Source organism: Oryctolagus cuniculus, chromosome 12, assembly GCF_964237555.1.
Source record: "Oryctolagus cuniculus chromosome 12, mOryCun1.1, whole genome shotgun sequence".
Lineage (NCBI taxonomy): Eukaryota > Metazoa > Chordata > Mammalia > Lagomorpha > Leporidae > Oryctolagus > Oryctolagus cuniculus.
The window spans coordinates 118592947-118611354 of NC_091443.1; the positions used below are offsets into that span (position 1 = coordinate 118592947).

At 41.9% G+C, this 18408-nt stretch overlaps 1 long non-coding RNA gene across 6 annotated transcripts; it reads right to left on the minus strand.

Moving 5' to 3' along the window:
* Positions 1 to 10054: 10054 nt before the first annotated feature.
* LOC138844572 (uncharacterized) lies at positions 10055 to 18397 on the minus strand. Of its 6 annotated transcripts, XR_011380512.1 has the most exons (4): positions 18146 to 18397; positions 16237 to 17832; positions 14029 to 14154; positions 10055 to 13201 (listed from the first exon to the last, which is right to left on the minus strand). It is a non-coding gene; the product is annotated as an uncharacterized lncRNA (long non-coding RNA). The 6 variants fall into 6 exon arrangements; XR_011380513.1 differs by lacking the exon at positions 14029 to 14154 and having other exon boundaries at positions 18146 to 18394; XR_011380509.1 differs by having other exon boundaries at positions 10055 to 14154; positions 18146 to 18394.
* Between the last annotated feature and the right edge of the window lie 11 nt (positions 18398 to 18408).

Here is an 18408-nt window from a genome sequence, read left to right on the forward strand (position 1 = left end):
TGGACAGGTTTGAAAATCTCTCTCATGAAAATGAAATTTTAAGGAAGAATCAAAATGAAACACAGAAACTAGAAGAACAGGAAAGTGTGATAGTGAAGAGAAATCAAAATGAAATGAAGAGCTCAATAGATCAAAGGACAAACACATTAGAGAGCCTTAAAAACAGAATCGGTGAAGCAGAAGAGAGAATATAGGACTTAGAAGACAGAGCACAGGAAAACATACAGTCAAACCAAAGAAAAGAAGAGGAAATTAGAAATCCAAAAAATATTGTGGGGAATCTTCAGGATACTATTAAAAAACCAACATTCGAGTTCTAGGAGTTCCTGAAGGCATGGAGAGAGAGAAAGGATTAGAAGGCCTTTTTAGTGAGATACTAGCAGAAAATTTCCCAGGTTTGGAGAAGGACAGTGACATCCTAGTACAGGAAGCTCATAGAACCCCCAATAAACCTGACCAAAATAGATCCTCACCACGAAAAGTGGCAATTAAACTCTCCACAGTGAAACATAAAGAAAAGATCCTAAAATGTGCAAGAGAGAAACATCAGATTACTCTCAGAGGATCTCCAATCAGACTCACAGCAGACTTCTCATCAGAAACACTACAGGCTAGGAGGGAATGGCAAGACATAGCACAGGTGCTAAGAGAGAAAAATTGCCAGCCCAGAATATTATATCCTGCTAAGCTCTCATTTGTGAATGAAGGTGAAATAAAGACCTTTCATAGCAAATGGAAATTGAAAGAGTTTGCCGCCACTCATCCAGCCCTGCAAAAGATACTTAAAGATGTGCTACACTCAGAAACACAGAAACATGGCCATCAATATGAAAGAAGCTAAAGGAAGAAAAACCACCAGTAAAAGAGAATGGGAAGCACAAAGCATCTACTAGAAAATATCTCCGGGAAAATGGCAGGGCAAAGTCACTATGTATCAATAGTCACATTGAACATTAATGGTCTTAACTCTTCAGTTAAAAAACACCAATTGGCTGATAGGCTCAAGGAACACAACCCAACTATTTGTTGCCTACAAGAAACACATCTCTCTAACAAAGAGGCATGCAGACTGAAAGTGAAAGGTTGGAAAAAGATATTCCATGCCAACAGAAACCAAAAAAAAGCAGGTGTAGCCATATTAATATCAGACAAAATAAACTTTAATACAAAAACTGTTAAGAGAGACAAAGAGGGGCACTATATAATGATTAAGGGTTCAATTCAACAGGAAAATGTAACTATTATAAATGCATATGGACCTAATTACAGGACTCCGGTCTATTTAAAAGATATGTTAAGGGACTTAAAGGGAGACTTAGATTCCAATACAATAGTACTGGGGGACTTCAATACTCCACTCTCAGAAATAGACAGATCATCCGGACAGAAGATCAACAAGGAAACAGCAGATTTAATTGACACTATTGCCCAAATGGATCTAACAGATATCTACAGAACTTTCAACCCTACATCTACAGACTTCACATTCTTCTCAGCAGTGCATGGAACCTTCTCTAGGATTGATCACATACGAGGCCATAAAGCAAGTCTCAGCAAATTTAAAAGAATTAGATTCATGCCATGCAGCTTCTCAGACCATAAAGGAATGAAGCTGGAAATTAGCAACTCAGAAAACCCCAGGGAGTATGCAAACACATGGAGACTGAACAACATGCTCCTGAGTGAACACTGGGTCATTCAAGAAATCAAAAGAGAAATCAAAAACCTTCTGGAAGTAAATGAGGATAACAACACAACATATCAAAACTTATGGGATACAGCAAAAGCAGTATTGAGAGGCAAGTTTATAGCCGTAGGTGCCTATATCAAGAAATTGGAAAGGTACCAAATAAATGAGCTTTCAGCGCATCTCAAGGACCTAGAAAAACTGCAGCAAACCAAACCCAAATCTAGTAGAAGAAGAGAAATAATTAAAATCAGAGAAGAAATTAACATGATTGAATCCAAAAAAAAACATTACAAAAAATCAGCCAAACGAGGAGCTGGTTTTTTGAAAAAATAAACAAAATTGACACCCCATTGGCCCAACTAACTAAAAAAAGAAAAGACCCAAATCAATAAAATCAGAGATGAAAAAGGAAACGTAACAACAGACACCACAGAAATAAAAAGAATCATCAGAAATTACTACAAGGACTTGTATGCCAGCAAACAGGGAAACCTATCAGAAATGGATAGATTCCTGGACACATGCAATCTACCAAAATTGAACCATGAAGACATAGAAAACCTAAATAGACCCATAACTGAAACAGAAATTGAAACAGTAATAAAGGCCCTCCCAACAAAGAAAAGCCCAGGACCAGATGGATTCACTGCTGAATTCTACCAGACATTTAAAGAAGAACTAATCCCATTTCTGCTCAAACTATTCAGAACAATCAAAAAAGAGGGAATCCTCCCAAATTCTTTCTATGAAGCCAGCATCACCTTAATCCCTAAGCCAGAGAAAGATGCAGCACTGAAAGAAAATTATAGACCAATATCCCTGATGAACATAGACGCAAAAATCCTCAATAAAATTCTCGCCAATAGAATACAACAACACATCAGGAAAATCATCCACCCAGACCAAGTGGGATTATTTATCTCTGGTATGCAGGGATGGTTCAACATTTCAAATCAATCAATGTGATTCACCACATTAACAGATTGCAGAAGAAAAACCATATGATTATCTCAATAGATGCAGAGAAAGCATTCGATAAAATTCAACACCCTTTCATAATGAAAACTCTAAGCAAATTGGTATAGAAGGAACATTCCTCAATATAATCAAAGCAATTTATGAAAAACCCACGGCCAGCATCCTATTGAATGGGGAAGAGTTGGAAGCATTTCCACTGAGATCTGGCACCAGACAGGGATGCCCACTCTCACCATTGCTATTTAACATAGTTGTGGAAGTTTTAGCCAGAGCCATCAGACAAGAAAAAGAAATTAAAGGAATACAAATTGAGAAGGAAGAAGTCAAACTATCCCTCTTTGCAGATGATATGATTCTTTACTTAGAGGATCCAAAGAACTCTACCAAGAGACTATGGGAACTCATAGAGGAGTTTGGCAAAGTGGCAGGATATAAAATCAATGCACAAAAATCAACAGCCTTTGTATACACAAGCAATGCCATGGCTGAGAAAGAACTGCTAAGATCAATCCCATTCACAATAGCTACAAAAACAATCAAATACCTTGGAATAAACTTAACCAAGGACGTTAAAGATCTCTACGATGAGAATTACAAAATCTTAAAGAAAGAAATAGAAGAGGATACCAAGAAATGGAAAAATATTCCATGCTCATGGATTGGAAGAATCAACATCATCAAAATGTCCATTCTCCCAAAAGCAATTTATAGATTCAATGCAATTCCAGTCAGGATACCAAAGACCTTCTTCTCAGATCTAGAAAAAATGATGCTGAAATTCATATGGAGGCACAAGAGACCTCGAATTGCTAAAGCAATCTTGTACAACAAAAACAAAGCCAGAGGCATCACAATACCAGATTCAGGACATACTAAAGGGCAGTTGTAATCAAAACAGCATGGTTCTGGCACAGAAACAGATGGATAGACCAATGGAACAGAATAGAAACACCAGCAACCAACCCAAACTTCTACAACAAACTTACATTTGATCAAGGATCTAAAACCAATTCCTGGAGCAAGGACAGTCTATTCAATAAATGGTGCTGGGAAAATTGGATTTCCACGTGCAGAAGCATGAAGCAAGACCCCTACCTTACACCTTACACAAAAATCCACTCAACATGGATTAAAGACCTAAATCTACGACCTGACACCATCAAGTTATTAGAGAACATTGGAGAAACCCTTCAAGATATTGGCACAGGCAAAGAGTTTCTAGAAAAGACCCGGGAGGCACAGGCACTCAAAGCCAAAATCAACTATTGGGATTGCATCAAATTGAGAAGTTTCTGTACTTCAAAAGAAACAGTCAGGAGAGTGAAGAGACAACCGACAGAATGGGAAAAAATATTTGCAAACTATGCAACAGATAAAGGGTTAATAACCAGAATCTACAAAGAGATCAAGAAACTCCACAACAACAAAACAAACAACCCACTTAAGGGATGGGCTAAGGACCTCAATAGACATTTTTCAAAAGAGGAAATCCAAATGGCCAACAGGCACATGAAAAAATGTTCAAGATCACTAGCAATCAGGGAAATGCAAATCAAAACCACAATGAGGTTTCACCTCACCCCGGTTAGAATGGCTCACATACAGAAATCTACCAACAACAGATGCTGGCGAGGATGTGGGGAAAAAGGGACACTAACCCACTGTTGGTGGGAATGCAAACTGTCAAGCCACTATGGAAGTCAGTCTGGAGATTCCTCAGAAACCTGAAGATAACCCTACCGTTCGACCCAGCCATCCCACTCCTGGGAATTTACCCAAAGGAATTTAAATTGGCAAACAAAAAAGCGGTCTGCACCCTAATGTTTATTGCAGCACAATTCACAATAGCCAAGACCTGGAACCAACCTAAATGCCCATCAACGGTAGACTGGATAAAGAAATTATGGGATATGTACTCTTTAGAATACTATACCGCAGTAAGAAACAACGAAATCCAGTCATTTGCAACAAATTGGAGGAATCTGGAACACATCATGCTGAGTGAAATAAGCCAGTCCCAAAGGGACAAATACCATATGTTCTCCCTGATCGGTGACAACTGACTGAACACCAAAAAGGAAACCTGTTGAAGTGAAATGGACGCTATGAGAAACAGTGACTTGATCAGCATAGCCCTGACTGTTAATGAACAACTTAATACATTATCCCTCTCAGTATTTTTTGTCTGTTCTACTTAATATGACTGGTTTAATTCTGTAATTAATACACAGTTATTCTTATGTGTTGAAATTTAACTGAAATGTGATCCCTGTTAAACAGAAGAGTGGGAATAAGAGAGGGAAGAGATGTACAATTTGGGACATGCTCAAGCTGACTTGCCCCAAATGGTAGAGTTAGAAACATACCAGGGGACTCCAATTCAATCCCATCAAGGTGGCATGTGCCAATGCCATCTCACTGTTCCAAGTGATCAATTTCATTTCACAATTGATCATAATGAAAGGACTAAGAGTTAAAGGGATCACATAAACAAGTCTAGTACCTGCTAATACTAACCAATAGAATAAATAAAGGGGAGAGTGATCCAACATGAGAAGCGAGATACACAGCAGACTCATAGAATGGCAGATGTCCTAAACAGCACTCTGGCCTCAGAATCAGCCCTAAAGGCATTCCGGTCTGGCTGAAAAGTCCATGAGAGTATTTCAGGCATGGAAAGCCAAGACACTCTGGCAAAAAAAAAAAAAAAACCTAAATGAAAGATCTCTGTGAGTGAGATCCCAGTGGAAAGAACAGGTCTTCAAAGAAGGAGGTACCTTTCTCTGAAGGGAGGAGAGAACCTCCACTTTGACTATGACCTTGTCTAAACAAGATAAGAGTCGGAGAACTCAGAGGGCTTCCATAGCCTTGGAAACTCATGACTGGAGCATAGGGAGATTACTGATGCCATAGACAGGAGTGTCAATTTGTAAAGTCAACAACAGGAGTCACTGTGCACTTACTCCTCATGTAGGATCTCTGTCCTTAATGTGCTGTACACTGAGATTTAATGCTATAACGAGTACTCAAACAGTATATTTCACTTTGTGTTTCTATGGGGGTGCAAACTGTTGAAATCTTTACTTAATGTATATACTAAACTGATCTTCTGTAAAATAAAAAAAAAAGAAAAGAAATTAGGAATTCCCAACTTGTCTCTCACTGGGATTAAACATGACAATAGGTCTGATCTGATTTCATCATCATTTAAAAAATCATCTATTATTTTTCACTTTATGTTTCTGTGTGGGAGCAAACTGTTGAAATCTTTACTTAATGTATGCTAAACTGATCTGTATATAAAGAGAATCGAAAATGAATCTTGATGTGAATGGAAGGGGAGAGGGAGTGGGAAAGGGGAGGGTTGTGGGTGGGAGGGACGTTATGCGGGGGAAGCCATGGTAATCCATAAGCTGTACTTTGGAAATTTATATTCATTAAATAAAAAATAATAAAAAAAACCCTTCCCCACCCAAAAAAAAAGCAAAGAAGACACAAATAGGAAACAATTTTAAAGGACACAGACAGACTAGAAAATGCATACCCATACGAGAAATGAAACAAGGAAGGACTAATCTATGTAATATCTTCAAGTGTTATTTAAAAAAATATACAGTAGTACATAATTCCTATCAGTTTGTTTGACAAAGATTTTAAACGAAGTTTGAGAAAACATTGTATTTTCATCAAAATATATACAGGCATTTCTTTTTGGTGATTTTAGCTCCCACATATGAAGGAGAACCTGTGGTATTAGTCTTTCTGTGTATGTCCAGCATGTTTTTATTTTTGTTTTTGCTTTTTTGCTCAAGTTTACTTTGCTATTTTGGGTATTTTAATACATATTTTTGGATTGTTTTTCTACTTCTATAAAGAATGTCATTGGTATATTGACAGAGATTGCACGGAATGCATACTTAAGATGCTATAGATTCTTAATGACAATAAATCTTACAATCCATGAGCAAGAAATATCTTCACATTTTTATGTCCTTGATGATTTCTTTCATCAATATTTTATAAATTTTATTGTAGAGATCTTTCATTTCTTTGGTTAAATTTATTCCTAAATATTGGATTGTGTTTGTGATATTGTGAATGGGATTTCAAACCTGATGTCTCTTTCAGTGAGATCATTGTTGGTACATAAAAATCCTACTGTTTTGGTTTGCTCCCTTTGTAACTGTGATTTCACTGAACTGATTTATAAATTCTAACAGCTTTTTGCTGTAGTGCTTGGTTTTCATCCAGGTACAACATCATGAAATTTGCAAATGTTAATTTTAAAAGTTTATTTATTTGAAAGGCAATTACAGAGAGGGCAAGGCATAGAAAGAGAAATATTCCATCTATTTGTTCACTCCCCAAATGGCTGCAACAACCAGGCCTGGGTCAGTCTGAAGCCAGGAGCTAGAGATTTATCCAAGTCTCCCACATGGGTGCAGGGGCCCAAGCACTTGGTCCGTCCTCTGCTGCTTTCCCAGGTGCATCAGTAGAGAGGTGGATCATGAGTGGAGTATCCAAGAATCCAACTGGTGACCATATGGGATGCTCATGCTGCAGGCGGTGGCTTTACCCACGATGCCACAGAGCTGGCCCCAAATATGGCGATTTTGAATTACTACTTTCCAATTTTAATTACCTTATTTATTTTCCCTCCAAAATGTTCTTGCTAGTACTTCCAACAATATACTGAATAAGACTGGTGAAAAATGGACATTTTTCTCTTATTCCATATTTGAAAAGAAGTGATTTCTGCTTTATATTTTTCAGTATAAAAGTAGCTGTTGGTCTGTCTCATAAAGGCTTTATAATTTTGAGATGTGTTCTTTTTATTCTAATTTGTAGAGGTTTTTTTTTATTATAGAGATATTCGATTTTATCAACTGCTTTCTGTGTCTGTTAAAATGCTCACATGATTTTTCCCTCATTCTGTTGATGTGATTTATAAGGTTTTTTATTTCCAAATGTTGAATCACCCTTGCATCTTTAGATGAAATCAAACTTACTGTTATGTATAATCACTGGTGTAGCTTTGGATTTGGTTTACTAATGTTTTGTTGAAAACTTCTGCATTTATGTTCATTAAGCATACTGGTCTGTAGTTTTATTTTTTGTGCTGTGTCTTTGGTATTGGTATTGGTAATGCCAGCTTTCTGAAAAGTATTTTATAGTTTTCTTTTTAAAAAATATTTATTTACTTGAAAGGAAGTTACACAGAGGTAGGGGAGGGGTAAGAGAAATAGCAAAAGCAAGAGTGAGCAAGAAAGAGTCTTTCATCCATTGGTTTACTTCCCAAATGGCTGCAATGGCCAGGGCTGAGCCAATCCTAAGACAGGAGCCAGGAGCTTCTTCTGGGTTTTCCTCATGGGTGCAGGGGTCCAAGGACTTGGGTCATCTTTTACTGCTTTCCAAAGCCATTAGCAGAGAGCTGGATCTGAAGTGGAGCTGCCAGGCTTCAAATTTTCAAAGTGGCACCCACGTGGGATGCTGGCATTCAGGCCAGGGCTTTACCTGCTTCTGCCACAGTGCTGGCCCCTTACAGTTTTGTATACTCTAAAATATTTTGCAATAATTTGAAGAGTATTTGAGTTATTCCTTTTTAAATGTTTTATAGAATTTAGGGTTTTCTTTGTTGGGAAACTTTTATTAATTACTACTTCAGTAGTATTTCTTCCTATGGCCTATTTATATTTTCTATATCTTCCTTGTTTAATCTTAATATGTTACACATATTCAGGAATTTACTTGAGGCTTTTAATTTGTTAACACACAGTTCATAGCAGCTTTTTATGACCCATCATATTCTGTAGTATCAACTGTAACATCTACTTTTCTTCTCAAATTTTATTTATTGAGGTTTTTTTCTTCTTTCTTTTGTTACTCTGGATAAAGGCTTTTCTATTTTGTTTATCTTCTTAAAGAACCAGCTATTTGTTTTATATCTCTAATATTCTTTTAGTTTCAATTTCATTTATGACTGTTCTTATATTTATTTTTTCTTGTGCCCTGCTAATTTTTGCCTATGGCTTGTTTTTCTTTTTCTGTGTTTTTTTTTTTAAAGATTTATATATTTTTTTGAAAGTCAGAGTTTTTTGGTTTTTTTTTTGAAAGTCAGAGAGAAGAGGCAGAGAGAGAGGTCTTCCATTCACTGGTTCACTCCCCAATTGGCCATAACGACCAGTGCTGTGCCGATCTGACGCCAGGAGCTTCTTCCAGGTCTCCCACACAGGTGCAGGTTCCCAAGGACTTGGGCCATATTCCACTGCTTTCCCAGGCCATAGCAAAGAGCTGGATAGAGGCCGGCACCATGGCTCACTTGGCTCATCCTCCACCTGTGGCGCTGGCACCTCAGGTTCTAGTCCTGGTTGGGGCACCGGGTACTAGTCCCAGTTGCTCCTCTTCTAGTCCATCTCTCTGCTGTGGCCCGGGAGGGTAATGGAGAATGACCCAAGTGCTTGGGTCCCTGCACCCACATGGGAGACTGGGAGGAAGCATCTGGCTCCTGGCTTCAGATTGGCACAGTGCCAGTTGTGGCAGCCAATAGGGGAGTGAACCAACAGAAGGAAGACCCTTCTGTCTCTCTCTTTCACTGTCTATAACTGTCTCTATCTCTCTCTCTCTCTCTTACTGTCTAACTCTGCCTGTCCAAAAAGAAAAAAAAAAAAAGAAGAAGAAGAAGAGCTGGATAGAAAGTGGAGCAGCCGGGTCTCCAACCGGTGCCCATATGGGATGCCAGCACTTCAGGCCAGGGTGTTAAACCACTGCACCACAGTGCTGGCCACTTTTTCTGGGTTTTTGAGATGCAGCATTAGACCATTTATTTAAGATCTTTCAAATTTAAATGTAAGCACTTGTCATTATAAAATTTCCTCATAATACTGCTTTTGCTGTGTTCTATGCTTTGATATGTTGTGTTTTCATATTCATTTGTTTTAAGAAATTTTCTGACCTCTTTTTAATTTTTTAAAATGATGCATTGGTCATCATGTTGTTTAATTTTCATGTACCTGTGAACTTTCCAGTGCCCTTTTTTATTATTATTGATGTCTAGTTAGATTGATTTCAGTCTGAGAAGGTAGGCGCATGGTATGATTTCAATCTTTTGAAGTTTTTGAGACTTGATTTCTTCATTAGTAATCAGTGTCAGCATTGTCTACATGTGCCACAGGTTTCCGTTCTTCAGCCTTTTGTGGATGTTACAGTATGACTTTGAAGTGGCATGAGCTTCCATAGGTTCTTAGTCCCTAGAGTTGTCAGCCATACTGGGGTTTGTGATGTCCGTATCCACATTTCTGGTCATGCTACCCTTTTCTACCAGGCAAATATGAATATTTCTGGAGTTTGTGGCAGCAAAATTTATGGCCTTTTTACTATACTATGTGGATAAGACATTCCCCAGATCCTGATATGTTAGCCTGACTAATACCCAGAAATTTAGCATCATGAGTTCAAGTCCCAAGCTGGGAAATGTTAAGGAGACATTCCCTGAGTCCTACAGGGTGAATACAGTTTATGCTGAGGGTTGTGTATCAGCAGGTCTGGGTCTGGAGCACTGGAATGCTTATAGGCTCCATTCCCTAGGGTCTAGGTGTATTTACATGACTCTCTGAAATACAGTACACAGAGTGACAGCCCTGGAGATACGGGATACAGTGGGGTCCTTATCCAGGTCTCTCAGGTTGACTGCCAATTATTCCAGGGTTGAATTCCAGCCTGAAGCATACAAAGATAGGATTGTATCACTCCCACAGATGAGTGTTATTCCAGGGTTTATAACACAAGCAGCAGCAATCCTAGAGCTTCAGATATTGGAGAGAACTTTCCTTTGTGCCTACAAGGCATGCAAAAATGATGCACTGTCCTGCCTTCCAGCACCATGTGCTTAGAGTTTCAGAAGAGGCCTCTTTAGTTCTGGTACTCTGGAATTCTGTATGAGATGCTACTGGTTCTCACGGCCATATGAGGCCGTGAGAATTTCTCTATATTGTACAGAGCAAGCAAGTAGAGCTCCAGAGCTCCTGCAGTTGCAGAATTCACAAGGGCTGTCTCTACCATGGAAAATGCCCATGCTGTTTCTGGGGAATTCTGGTAGCAAAGGGGCTGCTTGCTTCATCCAAGGCAGGTGGAGTACAGTAGCTTCTTAAAAGTAGCTTGGGTCTGGCACTTTAGGGACAGACGAAGGCAATGTGGGTTTTGTCTTGGAAGCAAGGAAGTTGCTCAAAACTCAATCATCCCCCACAAATCTGCTTTCACTTGTAGGAAGCCTCCAAAAGGAGACACTGTATTGAATATTTTCCCATTTTGTATTAAAATTAGTATCTTGGCTGGGAAAGAAGGTTTTAAAACATAGTCTTATGTTTATATAATGAGGTAAATAAATTTTTTACTAACCACTTTTTACACAAACTTAAAGTTATCATTAAATTCTAGAATTAATTCCAAAGACTGAAATGACTACCTCCAATGAGATAGCTACAGCCTTATAGCTAATGTGTGCTCTTCCCCTCCCCCTTTTTGTTCAACAAACAGACCCACCAATCATCATTTCACTAGCTGAAAGGCACTAAATAATTTTCTTCATAGTACCACAGGGACCTAATATCTCCAAGTCAAACAGATAATTGGTTCTTGATTTTGACACCAAGAAATGAATCAGTAAGTTATCAGAGGATGACTTCATAATTGCAGAAGGGTTTTAACTTGCTTGCCTTTTTGGGAAATGAAATTATATTTTCCAATAGACATATCTATCACAGTACCTGACAGAGATGATCAATACATCATCATAAATAAAACCAGCAAGCATACCATAGTGATTATTTGCACTTTTAATGCATTTGTTAATCTTTATTGAATAGATTTATTGTCATACAATGAAGATAACTGGGTAAAAGCTCTGTCAATCATATGGAAAAACATAAAGGTCACTTTTTATAAGTAAAACTTTCAAGTTTGCACTTAAAAAGCAAACTAAACAAAAAGCACACTGGCAAGGTGGTTTTCACAGAATGACACACTATATTCAAAACTGAGAAAATGAAACAATATTGATGCCCCATTCTTAAAAATTAGTCAGATTTTTCCCCAAAAAATAAGGTAGACACTCCTAGTGCTGAGTTCTGCTGAAACTTTAAAATATATATTAAAATAAAAATACCAAAAGTAGACAGCTCCACATAAAATGAGAACACATTTCCCTAACAAAATTCAGAAAGAGTCCTGATTTCCCCACCACTGAAATCCTGTAAGTTTCATTGGGCTAATGATGCTTCACTGCCCTACTCTGTTATTAGTGGTCAACAAATGTAGATTCTGAATCTACTTTTTTTCTATCCAATTAAAGAACTACATTGGTGATGAGGCAGAAAATGAACAAATTAAATGCAAATACTTTAATTTTCAGAAATTTTGATTTTTTTCATTATTTTACCTCTCCCCAAATTGAAAGAAATATTTTTGAAATGTTTCTAATAAATTAGTATAGAAAAATTATGTTTGGTACATTAACAGAAGCTATCCATTTTCTCAAAGTATAGGAATTTCAATTATTTTATTATTTGGTTTGTGGTCATTTGTATTATCACAATTGCCATAAAAATGATAACTTCAAAATTAAGCCTACAACTAGAGATAAATAACTATATTTCTATGAATTGTCCATGAGGCAGATGTTATCCAAACATCTCTTATAGATTTCCATTATTCATTATTCCTGAAAAATCACTTCAGAGACAAAACAATTATTTGTTTCAAATTTGTGACAACATCTTAATACTTCTGATAACTATAATCAATAGCAGGTAGTAAGACTTGTTTTCCGATGTGTTATATTAATGTATTTAAGTAATTAATAATGTATTTTAAGATAATTCTATTAATGTGTAAGTTTAGTGAAGAAATCTTAATAACACCAGAGATTGCTTAAAAGTGAAAAAATATTATAATTTGAATGAAAATGGCTGATATTGAAGGTTCCCTTCCAAAAGAGAAATTCTATAAATCAATAAACTTAAAATTTGCTTTTATTACTAGGCATTTATCTTCATAAAAATATAACATTTAATTTATATCTAATAGTATAGTTCATTTGTATATTATAAGTACTACAGGATTTTTCTTAGCTTATTCTTAAAAAAAAAAAAAAAACTACAAGATAACACTTTGGCTCTCCTGAACTGAAAATAATGAAAATGTTGTTCACTATGAACTGCTTAAAAAAAGTACATAGGCTGGCGCCATGACTTACTTGGCTGATCCTCTGCCTGCAGTGCCAGTACCCTGGGTTCTAGTCCCGGTTGGGGCCCCAAGTTCTATTCCCAGTTGCTCCTCTTCCAGTCCAGCTCTCTGCTGCTGCCCAGGAAGGCAGGAGGATGGCCCAAGTGCTTGGGCCCTGCACCCGCATGGGAGACCAGGAGGAAGCACCTGGCTCCTGGCTTTGGATCAGCGCAGCATGCCAGCCATAGCAGCCATTTGGGGGGTGAACCAATGGATGGAAGACCTTTCTCTCTGTCTCTCGAGGTCTAACTCTGCCTGTCAAAAACAAATATAAACATACGACCTTGGGAACATTTTTTGAGGCACAAAATCCCTGACATGGCAACAGAAGTACATAAGGACATTCAACACACACGGGTCCTTTCTAGCATGTCACATGACAACTTGTAAGATTTTCTTGGTAATACTCAGGCAATAATCATGTTCGTGATTCAGAAAATCAGATGAGGTTGCAAGCAATGAAAATAATAGGTGATCCTAGTAGGAAGAAAAGCTTGAAGTCCTTTCCTTCTTTCCTTGAAAGCCCTAAGAAAGGGTGCCTTCTTCCACATGAGGGGCAGAAGCACTAAATCTCAAAACTAGGTGGTGGGAGGAGACCTGGAAATTTAGGGACCTCCTGCAAGCCTGCATGCTCTCTATTAAACATGGTTTATCCCCTCTGAAACTCATGGGCACAGTTAATCCAGTGATGAGAAATTCAGCAGTGAGAACAGGTGAGGCCCTGCAGGAAGTGATCAGGATAAATCCATTCATGTGTTCATGGATTAACGCCTTATCCCTAGGGGACCGCAACATAGACCACTTTGGATTGGCCCCCTCTGCACCCCTTCTGTCTGTCCGCTGGTCTCTGTGCCACCCCAGGACTCTACCAGCAAGAAGATCATCACCGGATGCTGCCCCTAGACCCTGCACCAAAACCATGAGGTCAATAATACTGCTTCCTTCTCACACACCGAGCCTGTGCTGCTGCACGATTAGCAACAAGAAAACTGACCCAGACCCCTACGCCGAGAGGCCTGCTTGAGATCTGCTGCCTCACTCAAGGAAATCGGGTCATACAGTAAGTTCAAGTTCTTCCTCACCACACAGAGATTGGAAAGCTGATGCCCCAGGGTTCAAAGAAGCTGCAGGCGGGGACTGCACACCACCCCGTGGTCCTGACGGCCACCCCACTGCATACCGGAGTCCTAGCATCCTCCTGAGGGCTCCTGCGGTGTGGGAAACACAAACAGTAGCACTGGCTGAGCCGCCTGGAGCCCCTCTCAGGAGATATACCTTGTTCAATGACTGTACTTTGTGTAGTTCTTCTTGTCAGTGTATACACTTTAGAAATTGATTACAGCAGAAAACACATACGAACATGTTTCTTTATGCCTTACTGTGGAAAGTTTGACTACAATGTGTCATGGTGAAGATCCTTTCAGGTCATGTTTCTTATGTGTTCTATGTGCTTCCTGTACTTGGCATCCTTTTCTTTCTCCAAATTGGGGGAGTTTTCTGTGATTATTTCACAAAAATAGGCCTTCTATTCCATTCTCTCTTTCTACATCTTCAGGTACTCTTAAGACCTGTAAGCTGGGTTATTTGACAGTTTTTTAAAAAGATTTATTTATTTATTTGGAAGTCTCAATTACAGAGAGAGGAGAGGCAGAGAGAGAGAGAGAGAGAGAGAGAGAGAGAGAGAGAGAAAGAGACAGATCTTCCATCTGATGGTTCACTCCCCAATTGGCCACAACAGCTGGAGCTGTACCAATCCGAAGCCAGGAGCCAGGAGCTTCTTCCAGGTCTCCCACATGGTGCAGGGGCCCAAGGACTTGGGCCATCTTCTACTGCTATGCCAGGCCATAGCAGAGAGCTGAATCAGAAGAGGAGCAGCCAAGCCCTCAAGTTGCACAAAGATGTCATTGATTCCTTGTGGAGCCTCCAAGTAACAGATCTGTCAGTTGAAGTACCTTTAACTCTCCTGTGGCTCTCACTGCCCACAAGGTCAGGAACAATATCCAGGAAAGAACTCCAACACACCATTGCATTTGAGAGTTTATGGTATGGTCACTTACATGCTCCATAGAGTACAATTGACAAATTTCTCAATTTCTATTCATGGAAAACTTGAAGCAAGTTTACTCATCAGTAAAATGTGTGAACCACTGAGAGTAGTTCTGAGTTAAAAAACTGGGGAGACATTTATCTTTGAGTCCTTTCCCCCTAAAGATAAGAATAGACCCTAGTATGTGTACAGTTTATGTGTGTGTGTGTGTCTTTTTGTGTTTTTACTATTTATAAGTATTTCCCATATTTCACACATTTGCAATATGGCAATATTTCTACAATATTAAGGGTTACATTTATTTTAAAAATATTTTGTCAGTCTACATTGTAAAAGAAAAGTGAACTCTAAATCAATTTTTTGACTTTCTCCTGTTGTTTTTCCCGATGAACTGTCCGGTAATTTTGAATTTACAAGAAAGTAATACATGCATAAGCACTTTGCTTAAGCAGAAATATCATAGAAAATAAGTGTGTGCTACATTTGAGTTTCCTTTTCAGAAAAATTTCTTCCTTAAAACAATCTCATGAAAAATCCCTTGCCAAAGTGTCACTATTTATATGGGCCCTGAAAAAAAATCACATATGACTCCTCTGCTTTCTTTTTCCATCCTTTATCTCTATTTTTATTTTTCAATAATATGATTGTGTAGGTAATGAAAAATTTATCTTCATGCCTAAGTATCTATGTAAAACTTACCTACACAAGTCTTGTGTTTGCCCATAACCTCTATCCATAAACTCCTACAATATAAAGCATATCCTAATGTGAATTCATATTCAAAATCCAATATTCTAACTTGCTGTGTTATACATGCTTGTTCTGGGGCTGGCACAGTAGTGTAGCAGGTAAAGCCACTGTCTGCAGTGCCAGCATTCCATATGGGCACCGGTTTGAGTCCCAGCTGCTCCACTTTTGATCCAGCTCTTTGTTATGGCTTGGTGTGGTGGAATGAGAGGGCCATGCCAAGGTGGCCACTGGCAAGGGAGCATCAGTTACTCAGGAATGGCTTTGAAACCCACCTGGCAACAGGCTGTGATTGAATGGCTTTGGAAACTGCCTGGCAACAGGCTGTGACTGGATGGCTTTGGAAGCTGCTGGCAGGCTGTGATTGGATGGCTTTGGAAACTGCCTGGCAGGCTGTGATTGGATGGGGCATAGACTGCCCCTTGACCATATTGGCTTGTCTTGGCTATATAAGAGGTAGTTTCAACTGAAATAAACAAGTCTGCCGGCTGCTCACCTCAAGCCTGCTTTCACTGGACTCCCGGGGTCTGTGTAGTGACTCCGCGCCTCTTGCCCCCACCACGCTGTTCCTCTCAGAAATGAATCCACTGCAACATTGTTGAGAAATCAACAGCAACAGGCACCCACATCTGCCAGTGGTTCGGATCCTGTCCAGAGAACCCCCAGGCTCAGCCACGGAGGCCCTGGGCAGCTGCACTGAGTCCCGAGGCTGCCTGGGAAGGGAGAGGAGAGAGCCAGCTGGCCCAAGGACAGAAACAGGAAAGAGGGAGTCTGGAGCTGTAGTAGGGAGAGGGAGGGGCCTGGCCCTGAGATCCCAGGGGTGCCCTCCAGTGTGGGTCTGGTGCAGTGGGGCAGATGTGGTCCTGAGGCAGGCAGAGTGGCAGGTACCTACCTTGGCTGACGCTCCTCAGGGACCACTGAGAGGGATTCTGAAAGACAGCTCGGGAGCCTCCCGGAGTTTTGTCTGCCCAGGAAGACTGAGGAAGGCCCACCTGTGGGCTGTGGTTGGGGTGGGGGAGGGCTGGGGGTAGCTGTGACTGCCACTGTGTGGGGGGGCACATAGACATCCTCCCCACATTGGGTGGGCTCAGAAATCCTCACGGGATGGAGGGCGTTGGCACCCACACAGAATCGGGGGTGCTGGCACACTCACGGATTGGAGGCCGCTGGCAACTTCACGGGTCAGGGGGCACGGGCACCCTCACAGGTCGGGGGGCACGGACATTCTCACAGTGTTGGGGGCCCAGGCACACTCACAGGGTCGGGGTGCTGGCATCTTCTCTGGTCGGTGGGCGCTGGCACTCTCACGGGTCGAGGGGCCCAGGCAACCTCAAGAGGTCGGGGGTGCAGCCACCCTCATGGGGTTGGGAGGCGCTGGCACCCTCACGGGGTTGGGAGGCGCTGGCACCCTCACGGGTTGATGTCTACTGCAGCCCCCCGCACGGGGTCGGGGTCCGCAACCATGCTCACGGCTCGGTGGCCTGGACATCCTCACTGGTCGGGGGGCTCAGGCACACTCATGGGGTTGGGGGGCGCAGACTTCCTCACAGGTCGGGGGGCGCAGGCCCCCTCACGGTCCGGGAGGCACAGAAATCCTCACAGGGTCCGGGGGCTCCGGCACATGCACGGAGTCAGGGGGCGCAGGCACCCTCACTGGTTGGGGGCGCAGACATCCGCGCGGATCTGGGAACGCAGGCACACGCACGAGGTCTGGCAGCACAGACTTCCTCACGGGTCCGGGGGTGCAGCCACCATGACGGGGTCGGGAGGTGCTGGCATCCTCACGGGGTCTGGGTCCGTAGCCATGCTCACGGTTCGGGAGCGCAAACATCCTCACGGATAGGGGGGCGCAGGCACACTCATGGGGTTGGGCGGTGCAGGCACACACACGGGTCGGGGGGCACAGACAACCTCACGGGATGGGGTCTGCAACCATCCACACGGGTCGGGGGGCGCAGGCACACGGATGGGTCGGGGGCACAGACTTCCTCACGGGTCGGGGGGCGCAGGCACACGCACAGGGTCGGGGGGGCGCGGGCTACTCACCGTGACCGGAAGGCCCCGCGGCAGCTGCGGCCGGGTCTGCTCAGCCCTGGAGGGAAGCGTGGGAGAGGCTGAGGCCCCGGAGCTGCTCTGAGGGGAAAGGGAGCCCGTGGGGGCGCGGGAGGAGGAGCCGCCGGGAACTGGGCGCACCCGACTGGATCCAGCTGGGCGGGGACAGACGCGCTTTCGGGATCAGCGTGGGGCCCCTCGAGGAAGGGCTGGGTGTGAGAGGGGCAGTGTATGGAGGACGTGAAAGGGACCCCCGAGGGGATTTCTGAAACAGAACGTCTGGGGCACATCTGGGAGGAGTCAGAAAGGGCTCGTGAACTGATGCAGTGTCCCCTGCTCTGCGCTCCGCCCACCTCCTGAGCCCTGGGTTCCGAAGGCCCCGGTTCGGGGGCGCCTGTGGAGAAAGGGGGTCCAGGGCGCGGGCCGGAGAGCGGCCTCTGGGGTCCGCAGACTAACTAGAGAAAGCTGCGCGCGCACCCAAGGGAAATCGCCCCGCCCCCAGAGTGGGCGGTGACAGCTGCACGCGCAGCTCCCATTTTGACGCCTCGGACCACGCCCTTCTTTGTTTCATCTTTCTCACTGACCAATGGGCTTGAAGTGTGGCGACCACGCCCAC